The following is a 24,243-nucleotide window of genomic DNA, read 5'->3' as shown; positions in this document are numbered from 1 at the left end:
AGCCTATGAGAGTGATTTTTCTACACCCCGGCTCGGTACACCCACGCAAGGAAATATAGCAAAACATTTTTGAAAAAATATAAAACTTTGGGAATGATTATGAATAAAAGTTGTAGGTGCTTGCAAAGTTTTTGGTCAAATGATATTTGAGAAGCTCTGTACAAAAAAGGAAGTTACTCAAAAAGGTGCAAGCCATTATCTGGCCTCCTTTGGACGGACAGAAGGTCACACCGTGGTGTGGTTGGGTACGGGACCAGGCGACGTCTCTGATATTTGTAAGAATGACTTATGTCCTGATTGATGAAATAAAATCTTTCTTTCACCCGCAAAAAAAGGGAAGTTACTCAAAATTACTCAAAATGTATGTTAGTAATACCGGTTTTCCTAAATTCCTACTAAAACTTGTTTTCCAAAAACCAATCACACATCATTCTTATCAAAATGACTAGTAAATGTCCTCAGCTCCAGCTCATATGAGCTCGGTATATGAATACTAAAATCCGCGAAATAGAAAATAAATTCAAAACAATCTGAACTTCTTGGCAAACATTGACAAAAGTTTTGAATGCTTGCAAAGTTTCATCATGAAATGGCATTCATGGAATTCGTGAGAAAAATAAAATAAAATTCGCACTCCAAACTGTTTTTGAGAATAACTTTTGTGAAGCATTGAATTTGTTTTCTTTGCCACGTCGCCCATGAATTTCATTCTGTGATGAAACTTTGCAAGTAATCAGAACATTTGCCCTATATAAAAGCATCTTCAACAGTCTCCATTTCTCCTAAAACTACCAGTTTTAGGAAAAGTTGCCAAATATATAACACGCACCAACAACTTCTTTATACCGAAAATATTTTAGGTGATCACCTAAAAACACCGTGTTTGCCCCTATAAAAAATATATTGTTGGCCGGAGCCAACCGCGTGACACTTCACAGCTTCGCACGCCATTGCCACATCTGACGATCGCCGTGGCTGCATTGGACCTCGCCAGCTGTGTTGCTGGTCGCCAAAGCTCCGCGCCTCTGCCGGCATTTTTCGTGGACGCGCGCGCGAGAGAGAGGGAGAGAGAGAGAGAGAGAGAGAGAGAGAGAGATGAGATGAGATGAGATGAGATGAGAGATTAGTCACTGGCAGGTGGCCTACATATGACAGACTAATTATAAGGGAACTCGTATAGGGGAACTGCTACAGCAATGCACCTGTGAAATCTAATAAATGTATTCACTAGCGCAGAAAATGGTTATATACAATCATAGTTAGTGGTGCCATTTTGAGTTCATGCCTTGTAAATGCTGCTTCTCTCTCACCTATAGCTACCACTCCCTTCCTCCAAATCCTCTCTCTAGATTAGTCTCCCCACATGCCCACGACCTACAATAGTACTCCATTACTCCTGGCCTCTCTCACCTTGATGAATCAACGACTAGCCCGGTCATCTTAGTCTCTCTAGGTGGGAGAACTAACTTCGTTAAGAAATGTTTCATCAAATTTTTGTTTCTTCAAATTTCTAGCACTCAATATGTTCCATTTTAGTGATGCATGGGGAAGCCAAAATTTGCTATGACCTCATTGGTTATATTTTGTCTTATACCCCTTGTTGGCAGCTCGATCTATCCAATGATTGCACATATCAAACTATAAATGAATTCTTCAAGACGGTGATGGAAGATATGAATCAAAAGGGTAAAATAGCGTTATTATGTCCACGTAAGAATGGCAAAACATAGTTTTGATCCACCATTTTACTAGCAATGTGAAGATATACTTGTTCAAACATGATTTTATGCCTGCTTATATATGGTGGACAAGACACAGTGAGGACGAGGAGGATATTGTTTCCGATATCGAGGGGCAACAAATGAAGAAGCGGAAAACACTTTTGATGAAGAGCCGGAAGGTGGGAATGACAAAGAGGCACTTGAATATGAAGAAGATCATCAGGATGGACATGAAAGACAGTTGGCCGAATGCTTGTACATAACGGACTCCACAAAGCTGAGTCGTGTTGTCATTGAGGAGACACAAAATGAGTATCGTCAAAATGGATGGAGTCTCCAACGAGGAATACTACGACGGAGAAGAGTACACCACAAGAACGTGCAGAACTACGTTGCCTAAGACCGAAACTATCTTTGAGAGGAGTGTGAAACGACGACGTACTTGATTAATGTATCTCATTAATTAGCTAGGTTTGTATGGACTGCACATAACCGTAACATATATTGATGTAACGTGTATTTGCATCGATCTTTTTTTTTGGAATATTTGGAATCGGTCTAATTAGGCACATTACTTTTGATTAATTTATGTGTCTTATTAATTATATAAAAACTTAATTATCATTTGTCTTGGCTCAAATGCCCTCTACCCCCAATCCATTTTACACCCCCCCCCCCCCCACAAAGGCATGTAATCAGTTTGTTTAAGTGTGGACCTTTCCTTTCATTCTTCTTTTTACATTCTAATGAGATCTCTTCTAATCCACTTAATCCGGTCGATCTCAGGTTTCTTTTCCAGATGAAACTTGAGAGGTGCTGAAGAATCAAGTAATGCCAAAACCCAAGATTTTTTTCTCACTTGTATAAATTTATTAGGCCTTATATTTTTCAGTGTACTTGCATAATAAAGAAATGTTAATAAGCTCTGGAATACATGGCTTAATAGTTAATACCATCACACGGATGATATGATGTTCTTCACAGGGACCTGAAATGATAGCTAAAATGAACCAATTCTCATGTTTCATGTGACTTTCATGATGCACCGCACTTGGAGTGATAGTACATATGAAAGTACCATGTATACTAAGTTCTTCTACCGTGTCATTGGACGCTAACCTAAACATGCAAGCAGGATGATCACATGATTCTGTAGTCTAGTCAGATGATAAGATAAACATATTTTGAATGACTTGCTCAACACATACCCCATGCTCACAATTTATTTATTTTCTTCCTAAAAAGAGATATCAAGAGACAAGAGATGTATAGGAGTCCTATATATACACCATGGTCTTGGATGCCAATGTGAGTGTGATATGAATTCAGATTTGATCCCTCTCTATCCCTCTCAAGTCATCTGAAATATTGGAGGAAAACAAATGCATGTATTTTCACGCCACCAACCCCTCCGGCCATCTCGCTCTTTGGCGGTATGAGTCCATTCGCCGCGCCACTCTCTTTGTAAAGCGGGAGCCTGTGTCTGTGCCACTGGACAACGAGTCAATGACGCTGCAGTCCTAAGCTCCGCATGCTGCTCATGGGCATCATGGTCCGCATCTTAGGTGTAGTTGAGGTCACAGTCATGGCCTTCCGCATCTTGGCCGTCGACGAGGAGCATAAAGACTTGTGCCCAAAATGTTTAAGGAGGAAGACGCATATGCTTCTAGACATGTGTTGCGACACGATGCCTCGGTGCAGCAATAACCGCTTCTCTGTAAAATTGTTTTTCAAAAATTGCAACGTGATAAATTTGAGTTTGGTTAATCTCAGTGTTAGGATACGTTTTTGTCAAATTATTACTTTCGGAAAAAATAGACCATTGGACTCTCCGGCTGTTCCCCACGCGACAGATCCCCAGCCCTCGCTGCCGCCGCCGCGTAGGTTGTTGCGCGCTGACTGCCACATGTGAGAGGAGCGAGAAATTTTTGGGTACTCGCTCATTCCCACACTGATCCTCTCTGGCATTCTCTTCTAAACTCCCTTCTCACTTCCATCGCAGATGGTCTAGACAACAAGGTATCCTCCGAGCTCCTCACGGAGAGCAGGCGGAGGCGGTATGGCTGGGAAGGGTGAAGACGCATCGCCGCCGTCGAGCTGTTCTGCTCGCTGGCCGAAACAGTACACCACCCGCGCACTGCCATGAGGTCAGCTTCCACCCACCCACCTGCCCGCCAGGTGTTTGTGTTTATTCCAGCAAGGTTCATTGTTCCACCATGACCTAGCTCGAGTAGCTGACCAACCAACCGCTCACTTGCCGAGCGCGCAAGAGAGAGCCCGCGCTGTCACTTTTCAGTGGCATTGCAGCTGTCTCTGCGCATCCATGGAAATTAAGACAAGTGAAGTAAGAAATCAGGCCCAGTACATCTACTAACGACCCGTTGCTGTGAGCAAGTAAGAGCGGCGACAACAACCCATTCACATGCTAGTGATAGACCTTCAAAAAAAAAACATGCTAGTCATGTCTGAAACGAATCGAGCTACATTTGCATGCGGCAAGTCAAGTGAAGCAAAATATCCTTATCTCCTTCAACAGCGTCCACTGGTTAGAGATCTTGGTCCGGTTGTTGGATGAGTGACCAGTGGTCATTCGCAAACACAAGCATGCCTAGTAAGTAGTACTATTACAGCTGTGCATTGCCTAGCTCTGCACATGCTGTTTACTGAAGCTGTTACGTAACCATGGCCATACTAGATTAATATTACTTTGAACAAATCGAAATTAATCATGTTATCAATTAGTCTGTCACTACTCTAATGTCTGAAAATATATTTGATCCTCTTGACATGTGTGGAATCAATGTTGTCCTGATTGATGCAGGAAGGGAAAGTGGCAGCTAGCACTGCTCGTACGGACCAGGCTAATTTAAACTGGGGCTGAACACTCAGCATTGCGGTGGGTTGATATCAGTAACCATAGGGTCTGTTTTCTGCCAAATGAATCTGAGTTTGAGCCATTGACCTTTAGCTGTTTACAACCGCGGGTATTTCACAGGCGGGTATAGCGGATCCTGTACCCGTGTGTACAGTGTACAGTGTACAGAGATGTATCAAAAAGGAACTTGTGCTCAACTTGTAAATGCATTTTCTGTCCTTGTGCAATCATGGTTTTAAGACTCCTCGGAACTTTCAAGAATGGGCATGCGGCAAAGAATAAAATAAGAAAATTTCTTTTGATGGGAACTTTCAAGAATGGGCATGTGGCAAAGATAAATGTGACCAATTTCGATTTCACACATTTTCATGATTCAGTGGACCTGAACTACTCTCTTCTTCCTGGCCAAGCAAGTGGTGACGCTCATGCGTGACCACAACTAGCTGACATAAAATTTATGTTAAGCTCTACTTCTTGAAAGTTGATGACTTGACTCCGGTTCATTCAAGACTATAACTGGTTTCAAATGCAATTTTCATTTAACTACTCTCACATTTACGTACTTCTCGCAGTTCTTTTAGTGTGAGTTCTCCTACAGCCAAGCACAATGTTTTCATTCATTTTGTTCCTCATGCAACTCAAATAGTCACATGATTCTGTAGTGCAGTCACGTGTTCAATATGACATGATAACTATCTGCTGAATGGCTTGCTCATACCTATATATCCTATGCTCATACTGTTTTGTTTTCATAGGAAGTCCTAACCAAGACTAGAGATGTATGGAAGTCCTATATATACCTTCTGGACTGGGATATCAAATAAGTGAGTGGGATATGAATACTAATTTGTTTACCTCTTTATCCACCTCCAAATTGTCTGAAATATTGGTGGAAAACAAAAATATCATAACATTTACTATACTGTAAATCTGTATTGGCTTGTGCTAGAAAATAGTGTTGTCGATGGTTCCAACTACTGTCCTCTTAGATACTCACTTTGAAAAGCTTTTCTGAATTTCAGACCCAACCGGAAATCCCAGTGGCTGTTTGATATCCATGGTGGATTGTCCAGAGGTTAACAATTGTCCTTTCCCACTGTCTACTTACAATTTCGTGTTTTGCCATCATATCTAAAGCTTGCACAATATATTGCAGGACTGGCAACTCGGCACCATTATTTGGGTGCCCGGATATGATGCTCCTAATGTACTGCAACTAAATCAAGTGTGAATTGTCTTTCGTTAATAAGGAATTAGCCGGGTTAGGTATAACGTGCTGGCAAAAAGGTGGAGAAAAGGTGAAGGGATGGAAGAAGTGATTATCTGCAATGAAAAATCCATATATATAATTTAGTTGCCCAAAGGGGCACTCATGCATCCATTTGTCTTCTCCTGATGTAAACTCTTATTGTTGAGAAAAGAAATCAATGCGAAATTATGTGACCAACGACTCTTCATATAGCCACCACCACTGTTTTCCCTGTGTCGCTGTCATCACACCCCCGTTTACTTCCAGCTGTGCAAGGGCGATTCAGAACTGTCATGCTCACGCAACACATCATGTTCCATTAACTTGTTCAGTCCAGCGATTTGCTTCATAACCTTCCCGGAAATTTTCTTCTGCTTCACTAGTGGTTCGATTTTTCTATAGAAAAAAGTCACCACCATTACTAATTTCCCTGTACATGTCTCCATTTCTCAATTGTTCTTGTCTGGGTGTCTTTGCTATGACATGCTGATCTGAAAAATTGAGCTGAAGACTAAGCTGAGCTTAGTATATTCCCATTTCACGCATTAGTCGTGATGCCATGGACTTGGACCGCTCTCTCTAATCTTACTTTTTTTGACGTGGAAGGCAGGAGCTCTGCTGATATCATTAAATGGGGGAAAAGTAACATAATGGTCTGGTTTGTAAGGGAAACTATGCCAATAACCACAATATGGCGCTATTGATTAAGGGACAACCGTGCAAAAACCTAAAAACTAAAAAAAAGGAAACAACAATGCCGACACCAGTCAACTCTAAGCTCCACTGCCCTCATGACCACAAACCGGAGATGAATGGGTAAGATCTTCCGAGACGCCTTCAAAAAGGATAAGGACAGCCATGGGCGTCGTTGTTACCGGCATCAATCCCCGTCAAAGACTTCAGATTTCGCCCAAAGCCACCACAACAACCCCACCAAACCTCGACAAACAAGCCGGCCACAACAACAGCCCCCACGACACCCCTAACCAACAAGCCACGGTCTAGTGAAGAGGAGGAACTCCAACAGCAATGCCCTTGGCAGATCATGTGTTTTTCACTATGGAGATCAAGTGTGATAGCAATGTCTTCCACAAGGTAACAACACACTAACATGAGAACAGTGACAAACATACATGAATCAGAGGGTACAAATTGTAAGAAAATGGTGAGTGAAATTACAACACCCTGAGAAGGAAGAAACTTGTCAGTGGGGATCTAGCTGGTTTGGTCGCACTCATATCCTAAGAAGGAAGACATGCAAGAATGTCTTTTATCATCTGTGCCAGGATTTCTTGGACTTTATAGTGGGGATCTAGCTGGTTTGGTCGCACTCATATCCACCTTCGACCCGCGGGACGCGAAAGGCGGCTCGGTCAAACCTGAGCCCAGCCGAGAGGGTCGGGATACCAACCCAACTAGACATGGCACGTCGCCCACGAGCAGCATGTCACATAGGGTTAGCTGGGTTTCACCCACAACAAGCTAGCAACCAAAGCGTCTGGTCAGAAGTCGCCACAACGGTAGATCCTGACACAGACAGATTAGGGGCTAGGGGCGAAGGATGACCAAAAAGACGAACATGAGCAACCTTGCACATAGAGCAACTGGTAGGCGGGCTCCGACCAAGCTACCATCCACATCCAGACAACCAGAAAAGGCACACGTCCACTGCATGCCCACCAATGATGGCACATCCATGGGGGTGACAATGCCCGAAAGGTTGTTGCCACCCAATTCAGACTGCATCTATGTTTTCATCGGGTACACGAGAAGGGGGGGGGGGAGGAGGGGAAACGGGACAACCTGAACGTCTCCTATAAGAAGGGAGGTGACACCCATGGGTGTGTCATCATGGTCAGCGCGCCTCGGATTTGGTCGGTGCATAAACAACCAACTTCGGTGACCAGAGGGCACCAGAGGCAAGATCTGGTGGAGGCTGGCAAGGTTGAAGCGGAAGGATGGCTGGTGATATGTTTCGGCCTCCATCGAGGAGACCTTATGGCACAAGCACCACCCACCTCCACCGCGCCAACCCCGCGACCGAGGAAGACGACCAGCATCGACGAGCGTCGGTCACCGCAAAGCCGACATCGATCCACCAGCCAAGGCTGCCGCCACCTTCTTGGGCTACCGTGCGGTGCAATAGCGGTCCCTCAGGAGGCGACGGGGAGGAGTGGAAACGGGACAACCTGGACGGTACCTACAAGAAGGAAGGCAATGTCCATGGGTGTCATTGTTGTCGTGGTCGGCATGCCTCGGATTTGTCCGATGCATAAACAACCAACTTCGGTGCCTAGAGGCCACCACAGGCAAGATCTAGTGGAGGCTGGCAAGGTTGAAGCGAAAGGATGGCTCGTGATCTAGTTCGGCCTCCATCGAGGAGACCCATGGCACAAGCACCGCCCATCTCCAACTCGCCAACCCCGCGACCGAGGAAGACGGCCAACACCGAGGAGCGCCGTTCACTGCACAACCGACGTCGATCCACCAGCCAAGGCTGCCGCCACCTCCTTGGGCTACCGTGTGGTGCAACGGTGGTCCCTCGGGTGGCAACGAGGTGGAGAGTCAAGATTGGGGCACATTCGGTGGTGCTAGGGTTGAGCTTCCCTAGTAGCCCCTAAGGGAGCGACGTGGGGGCGGAGGGATTTTCATCATTCAGCTAGAAAGGCTTTTGAATTCCTGTAGATATTTTTTAGGCGAAGGAGCGGGAATTTAACTGCTAACGCTACTCCTCTCACTATTTAAAAAGTACACTGCGCCAATTATTTTTTGGTTTAAAACTGTGAAACTGCTTAGAAGAGTGCAAGACAACTATATCGAAACAAGTAACATGAATCTAAAAGTAGTTACTATGTAGTACATCATAAAAATTTGAAATTAATTTAACTATGATATCCATCATGAAACTAGACATAGCGCGCTAACTAGCTAATCAGGTAACGAGGCCAGCCGACATGGATGAACTCGGCGAAATATCAGAGAACTCGGCGTCAAAGCAGATTCCAGTAGTGGTGCAATGATGATACAACACGTTGTTGCTAACATATATAGGCAGGTCGAGCAAAATTAGGTAACCACTACTAATTAGGATCATCGAAGCTACAACTAGCCTACAGGCCCAAAAGCATGGCCATGCATGTATGTAAGCGACGACCGGCATCATCATCATCATGTCGTTCAAGCATAAATATTCATGGTCATGGTGAGATACACCCCACGGCACCTCGAAGAGACCCTAGACAAGCCAGCGATGACCTCGCCGGCTGCCAGCTTATCTGGCTTTCCCACTAGATCAGTTCAGCAGGCTTGAGCTAATTAATATCTTGCGAGTAACATTTATGGATGATCGCTAACAAGGAATAATCGGTGTTCACTTGCTTTTTAGGCAAAGCGCCAGGAATTTAATTAGCTGCTAAGATCTATATTCACTATTTAAAAGTACACTGCTGGAAGAAATTCGTTCCTACTGTGTATATTTTTGAAAATTTCCTATAAAATGTCTGAGCAATTAAACTGCTTACAAGAGTATAGGACAAGTGTACCGAAAGCTGATAACACGAATCTGAAAGTAGTTACTACGTAGTACATCATAGAAACTCGAAACTAATCTACCTAATATAGTGGTATCCATAATGAAACTAGACATAGCGCCCTAATTAATTTGCTAATGAGTTCCCCTTTGTCTGTGGTTCCTCCGAGTCGCAGCCGGATGGATCGGTTATGCACTTGAGCAGCGCCGCCTGCGTGCTGGTACATGCCGCGGCATCCACCGGCTCCGGCCCCAAGCACGCAGCAGCCCAGGTGTCGACCTTGTTGATCACGCAGAAGTACCTTGTAGCTCTCTCCAGGCCGGCCGATAGTTTTTCCAACGACGTCAGGACGTCGGCCACGGATATCTCCGACGAAGTCTCGATGCTCTGGCTATCCTCCATGGCGATGGCCGACGGTGTTGCTGCGCTCTCCATCACGATGAGACGGCGGTCCAACCAGGGCGTGGAAGTTTCTGTCGATGTCGATGTGGCCGGGAGGACTCGATGGTTTTCCTATGGACGGATTGCTCTTGTATTTTTATATAGGCCCTCACTAGCAAAAGGGCCCGTGCGTTGCAACTGGAGAAAAGAATACCACGCGCTCTTAATTTTCAAAAAAGATCTATAATCTGAGTATTTGTAGTTGCGACCCAAACAAAGATGGTCTTTGCCTACAAAAGCGCAAGTCAAGATTCCACATGTCTTCTATTTAAACACGGCTTGCATGTAGATTTAATACGTACAAAGAAACGGGCAAGTGATCTTCAATTTCGTCTTCATTTCTGATTTTGCTGAGATGTTTATCCACAATCCGGATCAGTACCGATATGAAAAAAAGACGGATAATGCACAGTTGATTAAGATTGCACCCTAGATAGTATTTTTTTAAGGTTAATAGGTAAAATAACATCATATTCAGATTCTATATATTTCTTTAATCAAATTCCATATATAAAATGTTAAATTTGGAATTATGGTTTATAAGATATGATTATTTTAAAAAACATTTGATATGTACTGCGGGTTTAATGTCAGAAACATCAGGGGGTTTTCTATAATATAGCATGACGGACTAAGAATACCTATTTCTTTTATTTGTATATATATATAATATAATATAATATACGTACAACACTTTTATTATTTCAAATTAAGATACTCACTACCAGAAACTGTACTTTTCCCCACGGTGAACAATTTTCCTGTGAGGCCCGAAGCACCTCACAGCAATATATATTTTCCTGGCGGGCATTTTCTTTTTCTTTTTTTTTGAGAGCCTGGCGGGCATTTTCTGGCTGCGAGGAAAATAACTCATTTTGCTGTAGGGTAGGGTGCCACACAGGAAAATGGATTGTCCTGTGAGTTGGCCCACGCGAAAAGAGTCAGCCCAGCCCGTCCCAAACACGCCTGTGTTCGCGCCAAAACAATTGCTGCGCGCGCGAAAAAATTCTATTTCTCGCGCCAATAGAGACAAGAAGGTTCACGGGCCAAAGACTGGAAGCTTCCCGCGGGTTCCATTTTCCTGTGCGTGAAAGCCTACGGGAGATAAAAATAGCGAGAAAAAAGAAACCTAGCGAACCCATTCCCCATTCATCTCCTCCCAGCTCACATCCCGCCGCCGCCCCCGATCCCGATCCAGCGACCTCGCCGCCGCCGCCCTCCCACTGCTGCGGCCCCATCCCACCTCCATCGCCGCCCCCTCTCACCACCACCGCGACTCCACAGTCCGGCCGCCGCCTCCCCCGATCCAGCCACACCTCCACGGCCTGTCACCAGCGCCGCCGCCCTCCTACTGCCGCCGCCCCTACCCCACCTGCAGCGCCGCCCCACCCCACCTCCATCTCCGCCCCCTCTCACCACCACCGCGACCCTCCCACCACCACCGCTGGTCTCCACCGCGGCCCTCCCGCCACCACCGCTGGTCTCCGGTCTCTTCTCTCCGGCCCCCATCACCGGATACACCCCACCACTACCGGTCTCCCTTCTCCCATCCCCATCGCCTCCCATCGTCTCCCACTTCGTCACGGTAACTTTGCTCTTCCTCTCTGCCCTGCTCCTTGCCTTAATTTCTCCTCTTTGGTGATCCCAGAGCGGGTAGTTGTAGAAATCTTGCTGACCTGCTGCTGCTCTGTTCACCTCATTTCGCAAGTATCCATTGGCCATCGTGGGGTTGTTTTTCATCCGGTAACTGCATCATCTCTCCTTTTGTCCAGAACAACTACTCCATTTGTTGTGGTAAGTCTGTGCCTTGGTCGTCAAAAGCAAAGAATACGTGATATATTGCTTGATTCACTTGCCTATATAATTTATTTAGAATCTAGGTCCGACAACAGCAAGGCTAATGCTCTTTTTTTTGTTGGCTCATTGGTGAAAATATTAGTCTTATGCATGAGAATGACTTTCTTTGTTTACCTTTGAAGTGTTTTGATTTTTCAGCTTTGATGTTGCAAAAATGGCACTGCTCTTTGTATGCCAGCCCAAAGTTTGGGTGGTATTGTTATGTGTGATGTTAGCAATCCCATTCTCAAGTCATTGAAAAACTGGAATGTTTAATATCCATGTAATATATTTACCCTTACTAGCTATGTGCCTTCTGGATATGTAGTGTATGCATGTGAAGATGAGACATATTATTTTCTCAGTGGTAGTTATGCACATTTGATCATGACTTTTATGAGTGAATTGCAGTATAATGTCATGTTGACTCGTTTTCTATGCTTGATGTGTTGTAGCTTGAACCTGTCGTATTATCCATCCGTGGTTGAAGTTGTAGGTCACTGGTAGAAGCCTCTTTTGAAAAATCATTTTTGCGGTAAGCATTCAGTTTAAGAAGCAAGTTGCTCCTCTTCTATTTTGTGGAGATGAAAGTAATCATTTGCTTAATGGTGCCAGCCCATTGTAACTATTGCTTTCATATTGAGAAATCTTTGTGGCGGAAGGAAGGAAGGAAGCCATATAACATAGCTGCAGTGAGGTGCAAGGCAAACCCTAAGGTACCTCTTACACCTTAGCAGTCTATTTGCTTCTCTTGACGTGGTAATTTGCGCATGAATAAGATGATGTGTTGGCTGTTACCTAAGTATTAGTCATTGTCATTTCTCAGTTGATGAACTGCTTGTCGTATGTTACATAAGCAAGTTATACTGTGTGTTGTATCCCATTGTTGTGAGATAATTTGTAACTCATGTGCTTATATCTATGAACACGGAGCTATTTATGGCAGACCGTACATGGATGTATAGTGGTTGGCAACATGGTAAAGCCCCCTCTAATGAATGGATTGAAAATACTAAACATTTCGTAGATCAAGCCTTCTCTATTGTCGGTGTAGCTGAAGGTAACACTATCAAGTGTCCATGTCCATGCATGAAGTGTCGGAACCACTGTAGGCATGAAAGGGACACAATAGAGTTGCACTTGTGTTACAATGGGTTTAAGGAAAACTATGAAATATGGACTGCACATGGTGAGAGCCGTGGTGTTAGGGGTGAAGAGGCTGGGCCTTCGTTAGATCATGAGGATATCTTAATTGACCGGATGGACAGAATGTTAATTGACCTGGCTGGTCCGCACCCCCCACCTATTGAGGAGGAGCCATCTGCGTCTGCCCAAGCCTTCTATAGGATGGTTGCTAGTGCCGATGAACCAGTCCATGAGAACACAACACACTCACATCTTTCTGCTATTGCTCGTTTGCTAGCTTTAAAGTCACAGTACAACATGTCCATTGCAAACTACGATGCTGTCTTGCAACTTATCCATGAACTTCTCCCCGGAGAGTCTAATATGGTGAAGGACTTCTACCATTCCAAGAAATTAATCGAGGGCCTAGGTATGCCATATGTGAAAATTGATGTGTGTAAGAACAATTGTATGCTGTTCTACAAAGATAACTTGCATAAAGAAAAGTGTGACTTTTGTGGTACATCCCGCTATGAAGAAGGCCAGAATAAAGTTCCACGTAAAATTCTGCGGTACCTCCCCCTTACAGAAAGACTACAAAGGCTATATGCACATGAGGAGACAGCAAAAGATATGCGATCACATAGGCCTTCTACTTCTGGTAACATGGTTCATCCATGTGATGGGGAAGCATGGCAACAGTTCGATAAGGATTTTCCCTCATTTTCGGGAGACCCAAGAAACGTGAGATTAGTTTTTGCAATGGATGGTTTCACACCGTTTCGTCTAAATGGTGCTCTGTACTCATGTTGGCCAGTGTTTGCTTCTCCATTAAATCTCCCTCCTGGCAAGCTCTTGAAAAAAGAGTACATATTCCTGTCCCTTGTTATTCCAGGTCCTGAACATCCTGGGAACAAACTTAGTGTCCTGATGCAGCCTTTAGTTGATGAACTTATGGAACTATGGGAGGGACGACAAACTTGGGATGCTTCTCTGAAGCAGAACTTCCCTATGAGGGCTGCGTATCTATGGTCGGTCCATGATTTCCCTGCTCTTGGTATGGTTGCTGCATGGAGCACCCATGGTAAGCTAGCCTGCCACATATGCTTGACTGATTCCAATGCATTTCAGCTCCAACATGGACATAAGCCTTGTTGGTTTGATTGCCATAGACGCTTTCTGCATATAGATCATGAATTCAGATACCAAGCCAATGCATTTAGAAAGAACACAGTAGTGCTTGAGGGGCCACCAAGGCGTCTAACGGGAGAGGAGTTGTGTGCTCACATGTACAACAATGTAGCTGATACAGAAAACTATGGCAAGTTGCACAATTGGACCCACATAAATTGCTTTTCCCAACTTGAGTACTTTCCGAAGCTAAAGCTCCCACACAACATTGATGTGATGCACAATGAAAAAAATGTGGCTGAAGCAATATGGAACACATGCTTGGATATACCTGGCAAAACCAAAGATAATGTGAAGGCAAGGCAAGATTTAGCTGACATTTGTGATCGTCCTAATATGCATTTGAAGCTTAAGAACAATGGAAAGTGGTTTAAGACAATGGCACCATTTTGCATTGGTAAGGACGACATTATAACCATTCTCAAATGGTTCCGAGAACTAAAGTTTCCTGATGGATATGCAGCGAACATATCACGTGGAGTTAATTTGTTTCAAAGAAAAGTCTTTGGCCTGAAAAGTCATGACTACCATATCTTTATCGAGCGTTTGCTCCCTGCTGCATTCCGTGGCTTCCCTCCTGAGGATATATGGTTGTGTTTGGCCGAGCTAAGTTTTTTCTATAGGCAATTGTGTGCAAAACAACTTAGCAGAGATGTTGTACGTTCAATGGAAGAGAATGTTGTTGTGCTTCTTTGCAAATTAGAGAAGATCTTCCCTCCTGGTTTCTTTAATCCCATGCAACATTTAATCATACATCTTTCCTATGAGGCTTGACTAGGAGGCCCTGTTCTATCTCGATGGATGTACCCCTATGAGAGGTAAATATGAAACTATTAGTTTATCATATAAAATACTATGTGTATGTTTATATTTTTAATCCAAAGTTGCTGCTCTGGACATGTAGATGCATTGGAAATCTTAAACCAAAAGTGTGTAATAAGGCTCGCGTTGAGGGTTCTGTTGTTGAAGCTTATCTAGTTGAGGAGACCACAAATTTTCTATCATTGTACTTCAATCCTAAAGCCCATTCAGTTAGAAATAAGGCACCTCGATATGATGATGGAGCCTCTTCTTTCGCCCCTGCATGTGATCTTGATATATTTCAATGCTCTGGACGATGCGTTAGCCCTCGGGGATATCGTACACTTACAAGAGAGGAGTACAAGGTTGCTCTCCTATATATATTAACCAACATACCAGAGATGGATGATTTCTTCAAGTACGTATTCAAGTTAGATAAGTTAACTCTTTAGTTTTTAATTTTCTGTTACACAACTAATACCAAAATTTTTATTGCCAGACAATTTGATAAAGAACAATGGAAGAGCAGAACCAAACCCACACCAAAGCAAATTCGTGAGTTAAGATTAAATGGTTGGAAATCAGGCCGCGGTCCGGATTTTTTTGACTGGTTTAAAACACATGTATATTATGATGACCAAGGAGAGGAGCTTGATGACAAGCTGGCATGTGCAAGGGAACTAACGTTAGAACAATACTTAGCTAGCAGAGTTGATTGGTTTAGTCCTACTGTATGGCCTCACATTTGTAGTTATTGGTGCTCAAAAGAGTTCAAGGAAGCAAGGTGCAGAGCCCAAAAATCCCTCTTGCAATCTGAAGATGTTGCTCAAAATCGCGGAGGTTCACGACCATTCACGGAGTATAGGCAATTTTTGGTAAGACATGAACTGAATATACATTTGACTGCAATTTATCTTTAGTGGCTGTAGCATGCTTTCACTTAACTATCTGTTTGCACTTGTAGGAACATAAGTTTGGACCTGAGAAGGCCACCATAATGAACACATATGCTGTGATGAAATCTGGTATGAAAAACCTCGATGAAAATGGCAATAGTGGTGCAATCAGCAGCCAGAAAGCACAAAAACGCCTTGTATGTTCCTTCTCTTATCCTTTTTTTTGTGTTAGCTTGTCATTTATGTGCGACATGAGTTTATTGTTGTTGTTCTAGGATGATTATTCTACTGGTATGAAGGAAGCATATCCAGAGAATTGGCAGGACATAGATTTGGATGAAAGGGTCTTGTACAACACATCAGGTGGCATGCCTCATGGCCGTGTAGCGATTGCATCCGGTGCTGTGAAGAAAGCTGCTGTTCTTTCCGCTGCTAGGACAACAAATCTGAAGCCATCTATTTCCATTGCTTACCGGAATGCTATCCAAGAGAATGAGCAATTACGTCGTGCAAATGAGAGTCTAAAAGGAAAACAGAAATGCACGACCAATCGTTCAAGGTAATGTAAATGTCCTTTACTAGAATCCTTGTTTAAGTTTGAATAAATATGTTTTACCATAATCCATGGTATACTTTATTCTTGGCAGATGGTTTTTGCAAAGATGGGAGAAGAGCTACCGGAGTGTTTCCTTCTTGGTCGATCTAATGCTCATACACAGGTCAGTATATCCTACTTCTTGTTGGCTCTCTGTTTGCTAGTGAAACATACTACTTGTTGATTGCCTACTGCCAGTGAAACCTATCATTTATTGCTAGTAAAACCTCTTGCTTGCTGATTGCCTATAAAGTTCTGATTAGCTGGAGCTTGTCTTGTTGGTTCAAGCTAGGAGTATTTCTAGATGTTTCTTTTGTATGAATGTGTGCCAGCGTGCTAAGTAAGCTGTAGATCGGTTTTTCCTTTTCATATCATGATTAAGAATTTGTAATTATTTAGTTCTAAGTTATCTTTCTAATTAAGTGGTTATTTAGCAGGCTTGGCCATGTTCTTTTCTGCTGATAGTGAACCTTCTATATTTTATTATGTTCGTTGGTGTATGCGATTATGAGATCTTATGCATTTTAGATAAAAGATTTAAGAAACATGAAGCACACCAGAAGGCAGAGATGTAAACAGCTTGCTTCTATTGAAATCTGGTTAATTTGAAAGCAAGACCTGCCCTTTTATAAAATGGTTGGACATTACTGAAATATCTTCAAATCATGTGTTCTTATGTGCCTGTTCTCATCAAGTTGTGTATGACTTTGTAGGGAAACACCGATTCATCTCATGTTAGTTCAGAGGATGGCCCTATGGACCATGACGCCGGGCATGGCAACATTGAAATCAACAATGATGGTGAGAACATTGGTGGTGACGATAACAATTGTGGCTTCAATCTTGATGGTGCCTCCAGAGGAGGATGTCACTAGTCTACTTACATGCCAACTAATGACTACTGGACTTTATGATATTTTGGATGTGTGTAGTAGTACCATATGCTCCTGGCCAAACTTTAGCTGCTTATCCTTTTGTTGCATTCACTTCTATGGAGTGATATGTATTTATGTAATGTCCCTGATCATCAACCTAGAAGGTTTCCTATCCATGTATTTTGTTATCACTGCATTGCTTTGGGCAGTGTGATGGATGATAATTAGTGGTGATCAGTGTGATAGATCAGTACTAAGTGTTGCTGACTTGTATGAGTGTTGGACTGTTGTATGGCACTCTTGCTCAAATATATGTATGGAACTTCTATGTCATGTCTCTAGATTGTTTTTGGATGTTTGCCTGTTGTTGAAAAATTGATTAATATGTGTTAAGCGGATGGCTTCATTGATTGAATGCATGGTCAATCATCTTGAGCTCAATTTCCAATCCTATGTGATGCTATGCATTTTCCTGTGGGGTACCGTGACATGAAATTTCCTTTCCCTGGCATGTTTTGCCTGACGGGCACCATCACAGTAAGTGATTTCTAAACCTGACGGATAAGGATTTTTCCTGGGGGTGACTGACAGGAAAAGTCGCCAGGAAAATAATTCCTGTTGGTTCACCGTCAGGCAAAAAAACATTTCCCTGTCGCTTTATTCCTGGCGGAGTTTCCCTGTTGGCTGACCGACAGGAAAATATTTCCTGACGGTAATCTTACTTTTCCTGTGGGTTTCTAGCCGTGGGGAAAAGTCGAGTTTCTGGTAGTGACTATTTCTTTCCCAACCATTTTACAGCTTTGGGTATCACATATCTATGTGCCATATTTCATGTAGCCAGGTATATACGTAGCCATATTTTACTGTATATATGTTTACGAGATACCTATAACATTTCCGTACCCTTTTTCACATAGCCGGGTATATACCAGTGCATACACATTGGGTACCACATACCTATGGATGCTATATTTCATGTAGGCAGGTATATACGTAGCCATGTTTTACTTTATATACGTTGACGAGATACCTAACATTTCCGTACCCTTTTTCACATAGCCGGGTATATACGTGTGCATACACATCGGGTATATTTGCACTTGAGTTATTTCATTTATAGGAATATCGTATGTTCTAATCGGGTAATAAGTACGTTGGGACTTGGATATATCATTTTTTAAGTTTACATGTTAGTGAGTTATTTTTAGGTATACTGTTTTATTTTTAAGTTCGTTGGGTATATACTATGGGATTATGTGAGTATGTTGTATATTTCTAATAAAAGTAAAAATTTGTGTGTGGGTATTGGTATGCATCATACATTTTAATAAAAGTAAAAAATAATTAGGATCACACTTTATATTATTTGATCACCTTAATTTGTATAGGAAAAATAGTCGTCAAAAAGTGTGACCCTACCTTTAAAAAAATACTAGATACGTTGAAATGTAAAATATTAGAAAAAGACGTGAGAACGTCCTAACTATACGTACAAATCTTTTGGGACGATGTTTCGTATTATTAGGTCATTCTGGTATCTTAAAAAATTAGAGGTTATGTACTTATCTTTTCTCTTTCATTAGGTATATACATACATAACCAGAAATATGTTGGGTACATATGTGGGCACGCCATATGTTTGGACTGAATAATACAGTGCATTAATATAGAAAAAGCAATATCTGGTTTTCATTTGGAAAGTAACCATTGCTGGAACCGGTAGTATATTATTTTTTGGAAAGCAATGATTGATCGATGATGGTTGTAGTGCATGCAAATAAAACTTGGAAAGCCATCATGTCATGGATTAAACATCATGCAACAACGAATATGACTTACTATAGCGGGCTTAGGTGCCCAGGCACCTAGGTGCCCCATATATATATATATATATATATATATACATATATATATATATATACATATATATATATATATACATATATATATATATATACATATATATATATACATATATATATATAGTATAGATAGATTGGAGTCGGCTCCAGCTAGGATTGGATTTGTGTTGTTTTGGAATCATTTTTATAGTACGGCTAAACCTAGGCGGACAAGCAAAGAAATCAAAGACGAGTCCGGCGTACAGGACAGGTAGAACTACTAGCGCATGCATACATGGCGTGAGGCTCCATCATCGGGTCCCGACTCTGGAACATGCAACGTCGTGAGCCGGAGGACGATAGACGGCGACGGACGGAAGCAGCTAGCGTTGATGGAGGCGGATGGCAGCGGCAGCGTCGGGGCCTGCCGGCGACCTTGTGGTCCCCCATGACGGCATGGTGTTGGCCGTCTGGCCGTCTCCCTCTAGGTCGTGGAGCACAACGTTCTCATCGTATCGATCAAGGTCAACAGTCAACACCTCTGAAATGTCTAGCCTGATCGATCCTCGTAGCACAGTTGGATTCCTATGAAGAGTTGTGGGCCGATCAATGAGTGTGGATTGCATGGATTTGGCGGTCGGGTTCAGGTTCCCGGCAGGCTTCATGCGTGGTCACTAAAACATAGGTTCACATGATTTAAGACCTGTAGACAATGAAGTTGTTACAGGTAGATTTCAAATCCTTTTTGTCTTATCTATCCTTTTCATCTCAAATCTTTATTTTTAGCCCATACCCTATTGTCAAGTCACCGCCTTTCTTTGACCCTTCTGAGTCTATGTATCAGCTCATCTCCCACGTCACCCACCTCTGTCGGTAGAATTTCATGTTTTGACCCTTTTGGCTAACAAATTCAGGATCTAACCCCCCTCTGGAAAAATTTCGGGATCTGACCCTTTTGCCTACCGCCAGGGGTTGTGGCGGTAGGGTTGCACGCCTTACCGCCATGGGCTCTGGCGGTAGGTCCCTGGACGGCGACTGACGGCCGTCGGCTCGTGCTGACTTGGAAAAGGGCCTACCGCCATGGGCCCTGGCGGTAGGGTACTGAAGCCTACCACCAGCACCCCTGACGGTAGGGTCCTGGGAGGTGGATAAGGGTGGGAGGTGCTGGTTTGTGGGCCCCACCACCAATTTTCGTCCCCACTCATCTTCTTCCCCGTGCTCAGCCCCTCTCCCCCCTCTCTCCCCCTCACAGCCCCCCCCCCCCCTAGATCCCCTCCATTTGCTTGAGATTTCACTGGTGGATCCGGGGCATTTTCATCACCCAAGGTACCTCCGCCATTTACCCTCCTTTTAATTGGTTGAAATCTTTGTTTTGTGTGGATTTGGTCAATTTATTGCAAATCCTAGGTGTTGATCTTGTTGTGTGCATTTATGACACATTTATGATGCATTTATGGCTCATTTATGGCAAGGGTTAGGGTTATGTTAGGGGTTAGTGTTAGGCTGAGGGTTAGGGTTATAGTGGTTATGTTTGGGGTTAGGGTTAGGTTAACTTTATTATGAATAGTAGTTATTTGTCCAATTTGTGCATAATTTAGTTTATTTGTCCATTTGAGTTGGTTGGATGACATATATGGATTGATTTTATTGTTCCAATTTTCTTAGATGCATAAGCTCGTAAATGTTCATTATTTGGACAAGACGACATTTATGCTTGGAAATGACGATGAAGGGGAAGAGGCTATGGTTTTTGACACAAGTCCAAGCTTTGATGATCTTGTAGTTAAAGTGAGAAGCGTCTTACATTGGAATGACCCAAATGCCGAGGTTAAGCTTATTGGGAGGTATGACGTTGGATTGGGAGTAAAGTCTCGATTAAAGAGTATGCCCATCACCTCCCAATTGCATTGGAATGTGTACAAGGACAAAGTAGACGCATCACAAGACAAGTCTCTTGAGATATTTGCCACAAAGGTTGATCCTCCTCCTCCCTTGCAAATTGATTTGAATCGCAATGCATCCTCCCCAATACATGATGATAGTGCAGAGGTATATATTCCCAATTGTTCTAGCCAACCACCAAGTAGCCAACCCAATGAAGATCATATCAATGCTAGCGCCATAGTACTCCAGTTGATGCTATTCCTCTTGTTCAAGAAGATGCTAGTGGTCATGTTGATGATGATGCTATTGTTGCTCAAGAGGATGCTTACGCGGAGATTGAAGAGATTCATTACAATCCCATTGGAAACTTGGATGTCATTGTGGGGCAACAAGACATGGACCGTACCCTCCCTTATAACCGTATGTGTGGGTATAACTCGGATGACGAGGGTCCGGAGGAAGAATTGGATGAGGATGGGTTGACTGTGCAAGAAAATCAAATCTACAAGAAGCTGACCGGCAAGGAAAGAGGGCCGCCGTTGTTTAGGGATGTCAGTCTTGCAGACAATGCTATTGTTAACGGTGGCCAACACAGTGCCCCAAATTCTGTGATCCTCGGCCAGAAAATGAGGATGAGAATGCTCATTTGAAGAAAGGCATCAAGTTTGGTTCTTTGGTAGAGTTCAAGATATGGTTGTGTGACTACGCCATTAGGAACCATGGGCCGTTTGTTGTTGGTCATTCAAATCAAAAAGTTTGGTACACAGTCATATGTGACCAAGAAGATTGCAAATGGAAGGTCCGCGGTAGAAAAATCAAAGAAACCGGGCAATGGGTGCTGAAGAGTTGTGTTGGCACTCACACGTGCATACCCCCGGACAAGGCCGGCCGAAGCAAAGGACACCGTCAACTCACGTCTGAGTATCTAGGCTACAAATTGTTGAATCAAATAGCACATGATCCAATCGTGAAGGTCAAGTTTCTCATGAGTTCGATTGAGGAACTATTCGGATACCCGGTCAAGTATGAGAAGGCATGGATGGCCAAGGCAAACGCTATTAGGATGTTGCATGGTGATTATGAGGCTGCATATAACATTCTGCCGAAGATGTTGGCAGCCATTGCTCATCGAAACCCGGGCATGCGCCATCGGGTGGAGTCAAATGACAGAGTGTTTCGCCGTGCCTTCTAGAGCTTTGGACAATGCATCGAGGCATTCACGTATTGTCGGCCGGTCTTGTCTATAGATGGTACATTCTTGACCGGAAAATACAAGGGCACATTGATGGTGGCGATGGCCCACTCTTCAAATGATAACGTGTTGCCGGTGGCATTTGCCTAGGTGCCTTCGGAGCATGATGATAATTGGGAGTGGTTCATGGGGCATGTGAGAACCAAGGTGATAGGCAAGCGAGAGGTATGCATTATATCAGATCGCCATAATGGGATTCTCAAAGCAATAGACGTTGATATTCCTGGTCTTCCAAAGCTTCAACACCGTTGGTGCATGAGACACTTTGTTGCAAACTTTTACCGGGCATGCAAGAGCAAGGAGTTTTGCAAAGACCTTACCCTTGTTTGCATTGCATTCAACACCGACACATTCAAAATCTGATATGATAAACTCCTCAAGGCTTTGGAGAAGAACAAAGGGGGGAAATAATTCTTGCTTAGGCACGAGCCGGATAATGAAAAGTGGTCACGCGCTTACGATGAAGGAGGTATGCGATATGGGGACATGGCAAGCAACATGGTGGAATGCTTCACCAACGTGTTGAAGGGTGTCCGTTCCTTGATGGTGACCGCAATACTCAAGTACACTTTCATCAAGCTTAGTGAGTACTTCCTAAAGCATTCTAAAAGCACAGCCAAGTGGATCCGCGAAAAGATGGACTATCCATTCAAGGTTCAGGATTGGTTGTTGCATCAAGCGTGCAAGTCTTCCAAACAACAAGTGATCAAATATAATGAAAAAGAAATGATCTATCAAATCGATGAGCCGGGTGGGACAACAAGGGACGGTAGGTCTTATGGTGGAGTTTCTTACGAGGTGCACATAAAAAACCATTGGTGCCAGTGCGAGAGGCCACACAAGTATCATTGGCCTTGCTCATATTTGATGACCGCAACATGGGCGAGAAACTTGCCCATATCCGATGGCACAACGGTGCGGTTGCACGAGTTCACATTGGAACGAACAAGGTTGACGTGGGCGCCTCGGTTTAATCCTTTCCTTGATGCCTCACATTGGCCTGAGTATCACGGCCCAGACATTGTGCCAGATCCCACACTCATGGTGCCTATGAGGGGAATAAGAAGAAAGAAGAGGTTCAGGAGTGACATGGATGATCTAGCTGGATACACCGGAATGAAGGGATTTGGTAGTGGTCATTTCATGGAGGCACCGGACACCAACAATTGTGGAGAATGCAATGAAACAGGACACAACATTAGGAAATGCACGAAGAAACCTAGAACCAACACGTGCACTAGTCAAACACGTGTAGGGAGGACTAGCCTTGGAGGGGGCCGTGGCTGTGGAGGAAGGACTAGCCTTGGAGTGGGCCGTGGAGGAAGGACTAGCCTTGGAGGGGGCCGTGGCCATGGAGGAAGAACAATACTTAGAGGGGGACATGGATCCGGTGGTTCTAGGACATGTCGGGTTGATAGGGGAAGGCCTATCGACGTGTTGCTCAATCCGGATGGTTGAAATAATGTGAATGGCACTACTTTTAATATGTTCATGTGTTGATATATTTGCCTCTTTACATGTCAATGTGTTCATATTTTGACTTAACATCTTTAATTGTTGTAGGCATGCCTTCATCTTGAAGGGGATTTTTATAAACTATTGTGCTCAGGTGAGGGGCAGAACAGAGGAGGTCCTCTGTTTTTAACCCTACCGCCACACCCCCTGGCGGTAGGTTGCTGAAACCTACCGCCAGGGCCCATGGCGGTAGGGGGCGGCATAGTGGGTGGATTCAGTTCTGTTATGAGAAAAATCCGCCCCTTAGCGGTAGGGTAAGCCTACCGCCAGAGCCTGTGGTGGTAGGGTGTGACCCTACCACCAAGGGATGGTTTTTCCTCGAAACAGAACCGATTCCACCCCTGTGCCACCCCTACCACCATGGGCTCTGGCGGTAGGTTTCGGCAACCTACCACCAGGGGGTGTGGCTGTAGGGTTAAAAACAGAGGAAATTCTCTATTCTGCCCTCATCTAAGGCCAAATCTTAAAATATACCAACTTCTATCAAATATTAGAATGATCAACTAGCAAGCACATACATAACTCAACTCAACATAGTTCATTACATCCACGAATAACACATGTTCAAACTAATTAAAACATGACCCGGTTCGAATGACATCGGTTGAAACTAATA

General features: G+C 43.6%; 2 pseudogenes; both read left to right on the top strand.

The window, feature by feature from the left end:
* The first annotated feature begins 12,591 nt into the window (after positions 1 to 12,591).
* Positions 12,592 to 14,790, top strand: LOC147988307 (uncharacterized; annotated as a pseudogene).
* A 958-nt stretch (positions 14,791 to 15,748) lies between these two features.
* On the top strand, positions 15,749 to 21,510 carry LOC147988306 (uncharacterized; annotated as a pseudogene).
* Positions 21,511 to 24,243: the final 2,733 nt, after the last annotated feature.

The sequence above is a fragment of the Triticum urartu genome, chromosome 1A (assembly GCF_056163025.1).
Source record: "Triticum urartu cultivar PI428250 chromosome 1A, HENAU_Tu73, whole genome shotgun sequence".
NCBI lineage: Eukaryota > Viridiplantae > Streptophyta > Magnoliopsida > Poales > Poaceae > Triticum > Triticum urartu.
The sequence above is the reverse complement of the archived record's forward strand: the minus strand, read 5'-3'. Positions and strand labels throughout refer to the sequence as shown.